At 41.8% G+C, this 13,229-nt stretch overlaps 1 protein-coding gene across 2 annotated transcripts in view; it reads left to right on the top strand.

Annotated features, from left to right (window-relative positions):
• The window catches only part of NCALD (neurocalcin delta), a 105,689-nt gene that overhangs the window by 6,254 nt on the left and 86,206 nt on the right, over positions 1-13,229 (top strand). The window contains exon 1 of one of the 2 annotated variants that reach the window (XM_070748153.1): positions 389-440. The exons of the other annotated variant lie outside the window; for it this stretch is intronic. The gene's annotated coding sequence lies outside the window, so the exon portion shown is untranslated. Of the gene's footprint in view, positions 1-388; positions 441-13,229 lie in introns of those variants that run through there. 2 annotated transcript variants of the gene reach the window in all.

Raw genomic sequence — 13,229 nt, 5'->3', positions numbered from 1 at the left:
TTAAACATGCCTGGGATAAACATATATCCATCCTAAGATAAAGTACAGAAAATAGTATAAGGGCAGACTAGATGGACCATGAGGTCTTTTTCTGCCATCAGTCTTCTATGTTTCTATGTTTCTATCTATTGTGCCCAGCTGATGCTTAAGATTTTACAAACCCAGGTGGACATAAGGTGCTTATATAAAGGCCAAAGAAAGCTCCACATAGTATTGAAGATTTGAGAAGTCTCTATGAAACCAACTCTTATGTTTTTGCTGTGCAAATATTATTGGTTTCTTACAAAGCGTGAAATCTAAATCTGCCTGGTTTGAAGGCAGAAGACATTTTTCTTTTCTACAGCTTCTGCTCTTAGAGGACTGTCTGCGTTCCGGCCAATTGATTCTGCCTGGACTGGAAGACCAGCTTGAGAAATGGATGTATTATTTTTCTCCGAGCCGTAAGTTTAAAACAGTTTCTGGCATTCTTTCTGGAAATAGAATCTGTTGATTTTGTTGCTAAAAAGAATTCTGTTGCTAGTATTTTCCCAGTAACACAAAACACAGTGCAGTAAAAAAAAAAGAGACTAGGTTCTTCTCAGCTTTGCACTGTGCTTTATTGTTTGAATCAGGGCATTAGTACCGTATTTTTCAGAGTATAAGACACACCTTAATTTTGGGGGAGGAAAATAGGGAAAAGAATCTGCTTACCAGGTATTCATCCGGCTAGTGTCCTTAGTCTGATCAGCTTCAGCACATTATTTTATCCCCTGGTTAGGGCTTAAAAAAACTTTATTTGGAGAGAGTAACAATGAAAGAGCTTTGCAAGCCAGAAAGAGCTGGGAACATCATTAGCACCTGGAAAGAAACATTCAGAGCATGTAGAGCAATGGAAAAAACCCTGCAAAGACTTATTTCCTTTTACATTGATTCCTATGGGGAAAATTGCTTCTACTTACAAACTTTTCTACTTAAGAACAAAGTCACAGAATGAATTAAGTTCTTAAGTAGAGGTACCACTGTGAAGGAAAAATCCATTGTGTGGATAAAATAATTTAAGTTTTATTTTAAGAATATCAGTATTTGCTGTCTGTAGTTTCTGTCTTTAACAAGATTAGGATTTCCTGTTTTTCCTTATCTTGTGACTGTCATTTTGGGATCTGTTTTTAACAAGATAAATGTTTGCTGTTTACCCAATAAACCATATAAGGTGCTTTTCATCTCTGGGAGAGGGAGGCAGGATGTGGACCATATTTGGGCAAGGAATTCTGTGTACCCCTATGATAAGTTGAGGAATTCTATGTACCTTTGTGATTTGTAAAACCTATATAACCTGTTCTTTAGCTTCTGTACAAGTGTCTCTTCCCTTATGAAGAGTACCCGCTTTGCAAACCATTTTGGTATACCCAGAGAGAATAAACATTTCTGTTCTCTTTGTCCAAACGTCTCGTGTGAACTTTTTCATAAAATTTCAGTGCACAACTGTATACTGTATGAACGCAGTACTGCATTCATTTAGCATTCAATTTACATTACTTTTGCTGGGGAAAACTTCATATTTCCCCTTTAAAATTCTGTCCTAAAATAGATGAATTCAACATGCTCAGCCATGCTCCCAAGCTTGTCTCTGGGAAATACTTGTGCAGCTATTTGGGAAGGAGTTGCATTGGCCAAATGACCTTAGCTGTGCAAATAATTGAATGCTGATCACATTGAATTAATTTTTTGACAAGCAATAACCTTATCTGCTTTGTGTAACTGTTCTAAGAAATTATATAGTAGACTACTGATGGTTCATTTCAGTTGTTTTTCATGGCTCCACATGCACTTGAGTAAGCTAGAGGTTATAGAGTAGTTACATGTGTTTAAAATAGGATGGACAATTTTTGTCAATCCAAGGGCCACATTTAGTTTTTTAGTGGCATAGATCAGTGTTTTTCAACCAGTGTGCCGCGAGATATGGTCAGGTATGCCGCGAAGCTCAGTGAGAGAAAGAAAGCAAGAGAGAGAGAGAGAGAGAAAGAAAAAGAAAGCAAGAGAGAGAGAGAAAGAAAGCAAGAGAGAGAGAAAGAGAACAAGAGAGAAAGAAAACAAGAGAGAGAGAAAGAGAACAAGAGAAATAAAGCAAGAGAGAGAGAAAAAGAGAGGGAGGGAAGGAGAGCGAGAGAAAGACATAGAGGGAGGTAGGGAGGGAGAGAGAAAGAGAGCAAAAAAGAGAGGAAGGAAGAGAAAGAAAGAGGGATGGAGAGAGAGAAAGAAAGAATGAGGAAGGGAGAGAAAGAGGGAGAGAGAGAAATAGACCGAAAGGGAGGAAGAGAGAGAATATTTTTGTCCAAACTTTTTTTAGCTCCCCTCTCCACCCCGCTCAATGTGCCCCAGGATTTCATAAATGTAAAAAATGTGCCGCGGCTCAAAAAAGGTTGAAAATCACTGGCATGGATGACAATCCTAGATGCAAAATCAAGTTTCATTTTGTCAACTCCAAGCAAGTTGCCAAATACAACTGAAGCCAATCCCAAACATTCACAGACTGGATCCAGCCTCCGGCTGTTGAGTTTCATATTCCTGTCTTAACACATAGATTTACAGAATAACACACTAAAATTGGATTTTTATTAGCCAACGGTCTATATCAGTGATGACAAACCTATGGCATGGGTGCCACAGGTGGCTCATGGAGCCATATCTGCTGGCACACGAGCTGTTGCCCTAGCTCAGCTCCAATATGTGTGCCGGCCAGCTGATTTTTGGCTAACACAGAGAAACATAGAAACACAGAAGACTGAAGGCAGAAAAAGACCTCATGATCCATCTAGTCTGCCCTTATACTATTTTTTGTATTTTATCTTAGGATGGATATATGTTTATCCCAGGCATGTTTAAATTCAGTTACTGTGGATTTATCAACCACATCTGCTGGAAGTTTGTTCCAAGGATCTACTACTCTTTCAGTAAAATAATATTTTTTCATGTTGCTTTTGATCTTTCCCCCAACTAACTTCAGATTGTGTCCCCTTGTTCTTGTATTCACTTTCCTATTAAAAACACTTCCCTCCTGGACCTTATTTAACCCTTTAACATATTTAAATGTTTCGATCATGTCCCCCCTTTTCCTTCTGTCCTCCAGACTATACAGATTGAGTTCATGAAGTCTTTCCTGATACGTTTTATGCTTAAGACCTTCCACCATTCTTGTAGCCAGTCTTTGGACCCAGAGGCTCTGGGAGGGCATTTTGGGCTTCCAGAGAGCCTCTGGGGGGGGGGGGGGATTTTTAACCATCCTCCGGTTCCAGAGAAGTCTTTGGAGCCTGGGGAGGGTGAAACATGAGCCTACTAGGCCCACCAGAAGTTGGAAAACAGGCCTTTTCTGGCCTCCAGAGGGCCTCCTGGGCATGGGGGAAGCTGTTTTTACCTTCCTCAGTCATTGAATTATGGGTGTGGGCACGCATGCGCAATAGCGTGTGCCCACACTCTTTCGGCACCCGAGGAAAAAAAGGTTCGCCATCACTGGTCTATATGATTGTCCAGGGTTCATTGCATTCCATTGTGTAGAAAATGGCTTAATTCAATAACAAGTGTTTTGTGCAAATGCAGGCACAAGTAGTAGTAGGCAGGAAAGTGCTTATTTCCATATAAACCCTCATCTGCACACCAAGACAACTAGACACAAGAACAGTTTTTCACCGAATGCCATCACTCTACTAAACAAATAATTCCCTCAACACTATCAGACTTATTATTATTATTATTATTATTATTATTATTATTATTATTATTATTATTATTTATTGGATTTGTATGCCGCCCCTCTCTGTAGACTCGGGGCAGCTAACAACAATGATAAAAACAACATGTAACAATCCAATACTAAAACAACTAAAAACCCTTATTATAAAACCAAACATACATACACACAAACATGCCATGCATAAATTGTAAAGGCCTAGGGGGAAGGAATATCTCAGTTCCCCCATGCCTGACGGCAGAGGCGGGTTTTAAGGAGCTTACGAAAGGTGATGGGAGGGGCGATTCTAATCTCTGGGGGGAGCTGGTTCCAGAGGGCCGGGGCCGCCACAGAGAAGGCTCTTCCCCTGGGTCCCGCCAAACGACATTGTTTAGTTGACGGGACCCGGAGAAAGCCCCCTCTGTGGAACCTAACTGGTTGCTGGGATTCGTGCGGCAGAAGGCAGTCCCGGAGTTAATCTGGTCCAGTGCCATGAAGGGCTTTATAGGTCATAACCAACACTTTGAATTGTGACCGGAAACTGATCGGCAACCAATGCAGACTGCGGAGTGTTGGTGTAACATGGGCATATTTGGAAAAGCCCATGATTGCTCTCGCAGTTGCATTCTGCACGATCTGAAGTTTCCTAACACTTTTCAAAGGCAGCCCCATGTAGAGAGCATTACAGTAGTCGAGCCTCGAGGTGATGAGGGCATGAGTGACTGTGAGCAGTGACTCCCGGTCCAGATATGGCCGCAACTGGTGCACCAGGCGAACCTATCTGCACTTCTATTTCTACTAGTTTTTCTCATCTTTCCTATCATCCTTTTCCTCCCACTTAGGGATTTAACTTGTTGCTTGTATCCTAAGGTTTTTATTAATATTGATTGTTTCTTCATTGCTTATTTGACCCCTATGGCAATAGTTAAGTGTTGTACCACATGATTCTTGACAAATGTCTCTTTTTATTTTATGTACGCTGGGAGCATATGCACCAAGACAAATTCCTTGTGTGTCCAATCACACTTGGGCAATAAAATTCTATTCTATTCTATTCTATTCTATTCTATTCTATCTAAACTAAACATTTGCAATTAAACGCTCATCTCCAGGCTCTTTTCTATAGCTTGCAAAATCTGGTTTGCAAAACCCTTGGCTCTACTAGAAGGCAGGGCTACCTTTGAAAAGTGGGCAAGGGGCCTTCTAACTCTTGCAGAGAGAAACAGATGCAATGCCTGCAGGAACATTCATTTCTAAATGGTTGTGTTTCAACATAATGGCATGCCCACCGCATGTTCACTTGTGAGAGGGCTGAACTCTGAATGTCATTCTTGAAGGCCTGAGTTGAAAGATGATTGCACGGAGATATATTTATGTTAGAAGGGTGAGAAGAATGACATTTCCTGGCGGAGAATTTATGGCATATATATCGGCTTCAAACCAAGCCTGGGCACAGATTCCTTACCTACCCACTCAGAAATAAATATTGCTATAGGCGGTACAGGTCGCTCTGCATCAGGCAGCGGCTTTAAAGGTAAACATTCATTAAAAAGGTCAGGTTACCTTTATCTTCTGGGCAATGTTTTTATATCTCAGATTTTTTCCATTTCGTATGGCTTTTACTGAGATCTTTTGCTGAACCACGGAAGTTCCTGTAGAGCAGCCAAGATCTTCAATCTAACAAGGTCTTGTTTCTTTCTTTCTTTCTTTCTTTCTTTCTTTCTTTCTTTCTTTCTTTCTTTCTTTCTTTCTTTCTTTCTTTCTTTCTTTCTTTCTTTCTTTCTTTCTTTCTTTCTTGGATTTGTATGCCGCCCCTCTCCGTAGACTCGGGGCAGCTAACAACAATGATAAAAACAACATGTAACAATTCAATCCAATACTAAAATAACTAAAAAAAACCCTTATTATAAAACCAAACATGCATACAAACATACCATGCGTAAATTGTAAAGGCCAAGGGGGAAAGAATATCTCAGTTCCCCCATGCCTGACAGCAGAGGTGGGTTTTAAGAAGCTTACAAAAGACGAGGAGGGTGAGGGCAATTCTAATCTCTGGGGGGAGTTGGTTCCAAAGGGCCGGGGCCGCCACAGAGAAGGCTCTTCCCTGGGTCCCCCCAAACGACATTGTTTAGTCGACGGGACCTGGAAACAATTATGACAAATCATGGCTTGAACTATCTTGCTTTGCATGTAATGAGTCTCTCTGTTTAGTTGACAGGACCCGGAGAAGGCCCACTCTGTGGGACCTAACTGGTTGCTGGGATTCGTGCAGCAGAAGGCGGTCCCTGAGATAATCTGGTCCGGTGCCATGAAGGGCTTTATAGGTCATAACCAACACTTTGAATTGTGACCGGAAACTGATCAGCAACCAATGCAGACTGCGGAGTGTTGGTGTAACGTGGGCATACCTAGGGAAGCCCATGACTGCTCTCGCAGCTGCATTCTGCACGATCTGAAGTTTCTGAACACTTTTCAAAGGTAGCCCCATGTAGAGAGCGTTACAATAGTCGAGCCTCGAGGTGATGAGTGCATGAGTGACTGTGAGCAGTCAGTCCCGGTCCAAATAAGGCCGCAACTGGTGCACCAGGCGAACCTGGGCAGATGCTCCCCTCGCCACAGCTGAAAGATGTTTCTCTGTGATATTTTTTTCTCATTCTTTCCATTTTCCTTCTCTTGCTACTCCTTTCTTCTGGAGTCACTTTTAGCTGGGCTCTGACATGGTTTGTCCAGACTGCGTCCCGTCTTTAACATTATTGAATTATCCAAAAGAGAGAAAATGCTGTGGGTAATGTGGTGTCTTTTTTTCAAATATAAGTATACAGTGGTACCTCTACCTACAAACGCCTCTGCTTACGAACCTTTCTAGATAAGAACCGGGTGTCCAATATTTTTTTGCCTCTTCTCAAGAACCATTTTCCACTTACAAACCCGAGCCTCCGAAACTGTAACTGGAAAAGGCTGGGAGAAGCCTCCATGGGGCCTCTCTAGGAATCTCCTGGGAGGAAACAGGGCCGGAAAAGGTGGGGAGAAGCCTCCGTGGGGACTTTCTAGGAATCTCCTGGGAGGAAACAGGGCCAGAAAAGGTGGGGAGAAGCCTCCGTGGGGACTTTCTAGGAATCTCCTGGGAGGAAACAGGGCCAGAAAAGGCGGGGAGAAGCCTCCGTGGGGACTTTCTAGGAATCTCCTGGGAGGAAACAGGGCCTCCACCCTTCCTGTGGTTTCCCCAATCGCACACCTTATTTGCTTTTACAATGATTCCTATGGGAAAAATTGCTTCTTCTTACAAACTTTTCTACTTAAGAACCTGGTCACGGAACGAATTAAGTTCGTAAGTAGAGGTACCACTGTATTTATTTGTTTATTTGTTTATTTGTTTATTTGTTTATCTGTTTATCTGTTTATCTGTTTATCTGTTTATCTGTTTATCTGCTAATTTGTTTATTTGTTTATTTGTTTGTTTATTTGCTTATTTATTTATTTATTCATTCATTTATTCATTTTTTTATTTTAAATGCCACTCTTCTCCTTAGACTCAGGGTGGCTTACAACATGTTAGCAATAGCACCTTTTTAACAGAGCCAGCATATTGCCCCCACAATTCGGGTCCTTATTTACCCACCTTGGAAGGATGGAAGGCTGAGTCAACCTTGAGCCAGTGTTGAGATTTGAACTGCTGACCTGCAGATCTAGCAGTCAGCTTTAGTGGCCTGCAGTACTGCACTCTACCCACTGCGCCACCTCGGCTTCTATGTATATAAATATAATATAAGTTTATAAATATTCACATATTGGATGTATTGCTTAGGACCACTGTATGTCCTTTTTAAAAACAGGACTCTGAGTAACCAGAGAACAACCAAGAAAGAAATTGGACCTTGAGACCTGGCATGCAGTAATGGGTGACATTCTGAGCTGTAGGCCACCATAGAGATACAAGGGCAGATTTTATTTTCTGGAATGGTTTTCTGCACAGCTTCTGGACCATTTTAAATCCAGACTGTCTTTTGCTATATTCTCCCACCATACCAACTGCTGTCCCATTCTGTTCAGTTTTCAGAGAGTTACTGTATATTCTGATGGAGCAACAAAGAAATAGACAGAGAGTTTACCTATTTCAACAATCCCTTAAAACAGTGTTTCCCAACCTTGGCAACTTGAAGATATCTGGACTTCAACTCCCAGAATTCCCCAGCCAGCGAATGCTGGCTGGGGAATTCTGGGAGTTGAAGTCCAGATATCTTCAAGTTGCCAAGGTTGGGAAACACTGCCTTAAAAGGTATTAAAATGGAACTTGGGGAGTAGATATAACCCCCATGTAATTAATTTCTAGATTACTAGATAGCATGATTTAACTAAATTACGGAACATATTTGGATGTGGGGCCTGGGAATTCACATCTTTATACTATTATTATTATTATTATTATTATTATTATTATTATTATTAATTAGATTTGTATGCCGCCCCTCTCTGAAGACTTGGAGCGGCTCACAACAACAGTAGATACAATAAAATACAAATCTAATATAAACAATATAAAAATTATTATAAAAAACTAACAATTCTAAAACAATCATACCTCCATGGGGCCTCTTTAGGAATCTCCTGGGAGGAAACAGGGTGGGAAAAGGTGGGGAGAAGTCTCCGTGGGGCCTATCTAGGAATCTCCTGGGAGGAAACAGGGCCTCCACCCTCCCTGTGGTTTCCCCAATTGCACACATTATTTGCTTTTACATTGATTCCTATGGGGAAAATTGCTTCTTCTTACAAACTTTTCTACTTAAGAACCTGGTCATGGAACAAATTAAGTTCATAAGCAGAGGTACCACTGTATATGTTTGAATGAATGAATGAATGAATGAATGAATGAATGAATGAATGAAAAAATATCTTCCTTCTCATATTCTAGAGCAGGGTTGTACAACTTTGGTAACTTTAAGACTTGTGAACTTCAACTCCCAGAATTCCCCAGTCAGCATGGAAGTTGATGTCCATAAGGTTTAAAGTTGACAAGGTAGGACGTTACTGTTCTCCATGCTACAATGGATACCAGACATGTGATCATGCAAGAAGACTTTTAAGCACTTTGCTTCCATCCTTCTTCCCAGTCTCAACCCTCCATTCCAACATTAGGATTAATCTTAGGGCAAGACTAAGCTGAAGTCCACATTGTGTGATGTTGGGAAACATTGGAGTAGATGATGACTTTTTAAAAAAATAAACCAACCAACCTTTATTTCTACTGTTTATTTTGTAAGCCACCCAGAGCCATAACAGATTGGGGTTGCCTATAAAAATTCATAAATAAGTACATTGTCCATTTCACTACAGATTGGATTTGTTTGCAGGGCACATTGAAACACAGAATTGCCCATCACATTTTAACGTATTATGCTGGGCAGCTTATGTGGCTATTTATGTTTCAGTGTATTGTGTGAATGAAAACATTTGGTTAATTGAATAAGCCACAGTTCAGTAAGTATGAGGCCGTGTCAAAAGCATACATATAACAGTAGCATATGTGTTTTTATGGCACAATTTGTAATCTCTTCCCAGCTGCCCTTTAATTTATTCCTCCTGAATATACTGACCCGACGAAGAACTGGTCATGTATCCTCTATAAAACAACACATGGCATCTCCTGGTTTTATTTCTCATACATAAGAACATAAGAAGAGCCATGCTGAATCAGGCCAAAGCCCATCGAGTCCAGCATTCTGTGTCACGTAGTGGCCCACCAATTGTCCATTGGGATCTTGAGCAGAAAGAGAAGGCAAAACCCTCACTTTCCCTTGACTGAAAGCCTGCAGCCCTCCCCTGGTGGGTCGCCCTCTAGGGAGGCACAGCATGCCATGATTGCCACATCAGAATGAAATGACAGAGAAAGTTTTCTCGATGAGACGACGACCTTGAATGACGACCTCTCCTTTTTATTGTATATCACAGTTCTGACATGTGGTACAGAATAACCAATTCGCGAACGCCACATACATTAAGCCATCCTCCAGCTACTATTCACTTTTGCACCTTATAAGGCAAGCTTCTCTTGTGGCTTCCCTTTAGGTAATCAATGAAAGCTACATTCTTTGCCTTTTTCCTAGATTGTGTGTTTGCAAAGGAATGTCAGTAATGCATCCTTATATGGAAGTTCTATAGGTTTTCTTTAAATGCTTTCCATACATGGTCATGATTCTGCAGGATGCTTATTCAGCCTGGACTTTGCTGCCTTTCCTTTCCATAGAGGAAGAATTAAGGTTTTATTCAGCACACAATTTAGGCTTAAAACATCACTCTCCAGAAATATTTTATTCCCACATTTCAGTGCTTAAAAACCTATGATTACAACACTTGACCCCCAACAAATGGTACCCAAGGGAATCCTGCCTGCCTCAACCAACATAGAGGCGGCACACGGACATCCGTTTCAATAGCCACTGATACACTTGGCAACCATGAATCTGTCATACCACTGCTATCTGCACAAAAGCTCAGTTTACTGATTGTGTTACCTAACATGGATAAACTGGACCTTGTTGTTTGTTTATTTTTGTTTTGTTTAGCAAACCAACAAGTTGTCCCAAAGGTGCTTTTTCAAGAGGCAACTGGACTTTCTAGTTTTTCTCTGAAGACATTTTGCTTCTCATGCAATAAGTTTCTTCTTCAGAGCTGGATGAGAAGCGAAACATCTTCAAAGAAGAACCAGTTACCTCTGGAAAAAGCAGCTTTGGGTCAACCATGACCTGGATGACTGAGAATCTCCATAGACATTAAGATAAACTAACTGCAGTAAAGATAGATGAATTTATTGGCATTTATTTATTTGTTTTATTCCTAATCAGTTTTATACATATTATAAGAGACGTATTTACAAATGGCAATAAAGATAAAGATCTCATGTTTACACAAGTTAGTTGGGAGCACTTTTTGCCATATTAAACATGACTGAAATGCTTAATATAGTAACATGTAGAACTGCAAATATTCCTTCCATCTTGTTCAACACTCTCCAAAGCAGAAATAGATCTCTAGGGTTTTAAACAGAGAATGTTTGTGACACTACCCAAAGATACTGGGAAACGAATGTACAAATGTGTTAGGTGCCAATGTAGTGAATGAACAATACAGTCCTTGCTGCATCTTATTTATTTTCTTTCTTTTCTTCCTTCCTTCCTTCCTTCCTTCCTTCCTTCCTTCCTCCCTCTCTCTCTGTCTCTGTCTCTGTCTCTGTCTCTCTGTATATATATATATATATATATATTCGTAGATTTTCACGGGTACAGGTATGACGGTCTTGGCATATTCGGGTTTCTTTCCGTGCAGGATTCAGAAATTTCTGGCAATGTTTCGATGAGGTCCCACTTGTCATCTTCAGGCTGGTGCTTCTGTCCTTGTTCCAGGGTGAACACAGCGAGAGCTGAGCTGCATTCCCTCTATAAATATACTAGAGCAAAAGAATAATCATGGAAGCCATCAAGATAGAAAAACATCCCCAAAATATGAACAAGCGTGATGATACCTCCCACCTACCAGACATCTGGAAACCAGCCCTCATTAATAAACGTATCCCAGCCATACAAACTGAAACCAGACTCAGAACACACATTGCAAAACAACTAAGTAGTGCAAGCTCCAACTACTCAGGATATAGATCTAACCTGGAAATAGCAAAGGACCAGCTTATGGTGCCCCTGCCAGCAAAAATGGAGCTTGGGAGGGCCATAGGTGGCCCTCCTGCACTTTGTTTTCACCGGCAGAGAGTTGCAGGGAGCTTCACAGTGGAAAACAGAGATCAGGGACCTGTTTTCACTGGCAGAGTGCTTGGGCCACTACATGAGTGATGTCGAACTGGCCATTCCCATCCTGGCCATGCCCACCCTGGCTCCCCGAGGTCAAACACAACCAGTGGTGTGTAGCACCTGAAAGGGTCAGAAATGGAGTTCCGGGGGTGGAAACAGAACATGAAGTCTCGCTCCGTTGCCGCCGAGCATGCACGTGCTGTGCATGCACAACCGGAGTGATTCCGGTAAAGCAAAGAAACTGGCAATTTTTGCTGCTGGAAGAATGTCTGTGCGAGAGATTTTGGCTGCTACACATGCGCAAGAGCTGGAATCTTGCTGCAGCACCTAGAGCGGCAGCTGGCAAAAGCAGACTGCCTGAGCTCCAGCCACGCGCCTGCTCTCTTGCGCCACAGGAGAGAGAGATGCCCGCAGCACAGGAGAGCACAGAACAGGCCACATGACCGGAGCTCGGAGCCACTTGGCCTGCATGCTCTTGGCACCCTTGCAGGAGGTCACCGGAGCAAGGTAAGGGTCGAGCGGGCCGCTCACAGCGCGGCACAGTAGGTGGAGTCGTTGGAGAGTGGACGGTGGGGGATTAATCTTCCACGAGAGGTGTGGGGGGGGGAACGATGGCAATTGGGCAGTGGCGTGGCAGAGTGTGAGCGTGGGGAGTGGGTTAGAGAGCGGAAACTCTATGTCCTTTTAATATAACTTTCAAGCTTGTAGTGAAAGTTAGATGGGACAAGATCAGTATTGGTTTGTTATGTGGTACGGGCCACACTGCACAGCGGTAGCCAAAGTGGAGCTGTACGTGCAGTTTTGTGTCACCAGCATTCATATGTGTGCGCCCCAGAGTTTGCTCCTGTGCATGCACATATGTGAGATTTTGGCAATTTTTTGCTTCTGCGCAAAAAAAATTACTGAATTCTCTCACACACACGCCTCCTCTCACAAGATTTTGCTACCTGAGCATGCGCAGAGGCAAAATCTCACTGGGATGCGCATGCATACATGCTGGCAACCTGAAGCTGATAGTAAATATTCCCCGTATTAGTAGTAGATTGCTGGTAGTAGATATTCCCCATATTATTCAAGGCTGCAACAGTAGGGCTTATTTAATTATGGCAGGGCGGGCTATATATGAATCTCAAGAGGAATGGTACCCTGGTTGTATTTCAGTAGTAGTAATTACTATAGTAATTTGAAGCTGCAAATCAAAATTCAGATCTTTTAGTATGAGTGCTGGATTGAATAAATTGTGTATTTTTAAGATTCATTGTGTATTTTTAAGATTAATAAATAAGACAAACTTCCTTACATGCAAATAAGGACCTTTTTTTAGTTTCAGGATTAATGTCATGTACAGTACAGTGGTACCTCTACTTAAGACAGTGTTTCTCAACCTTGGCCATTTGAAGATGTGTGGACTTTAACTCCCAAAATTCCCCAGCCAGCATTGGGACTTGAAGTCCGCACATCTTCAATGGCCAAGGTTGAGAAATTTGTTCCATGACCAGGTTCTTAAGTAGAAAAGTTGGTAAGACAAAGCAATTTTCCCCATAGGAATCAAAGTAAAAGCAAATAATATTTGTAAACCCATTAGGAAAGAAATAAAAGCTCGGAATTTGGATGGGAGGAGGAGGAGGAAGACAGGGAGGAGGACAGTTGCTGCCGAAGCAAGAAAGGGAGGGGAATCAAAAAACTCCAAAACTTTGAGGCTTAAAAAAAAAAGAGGTACTCTGAGGCGG

Source organism: Erythrolamprus reginae, chromosome 3, assembly GCF_031021105.1.
Source record: "Erythrolamprus reginae isolate rEryReg1 chromosome 3, rEryReg1.hap1, whole genome shotgun sequence".
In the NCBI taxonomy this organism is placed as follows: domain Eukaryota; kingdom Metazoa; phylum Chordata; class Lepidosauria; order Squamata; family Dipsadidae; genus Erythrolamprus; species Erythrolamprus reginae.
Note: the sequence above shows the minus strand (reverse complement) of the source record. Positions and strands in the feature narration are given on the sequence as shown.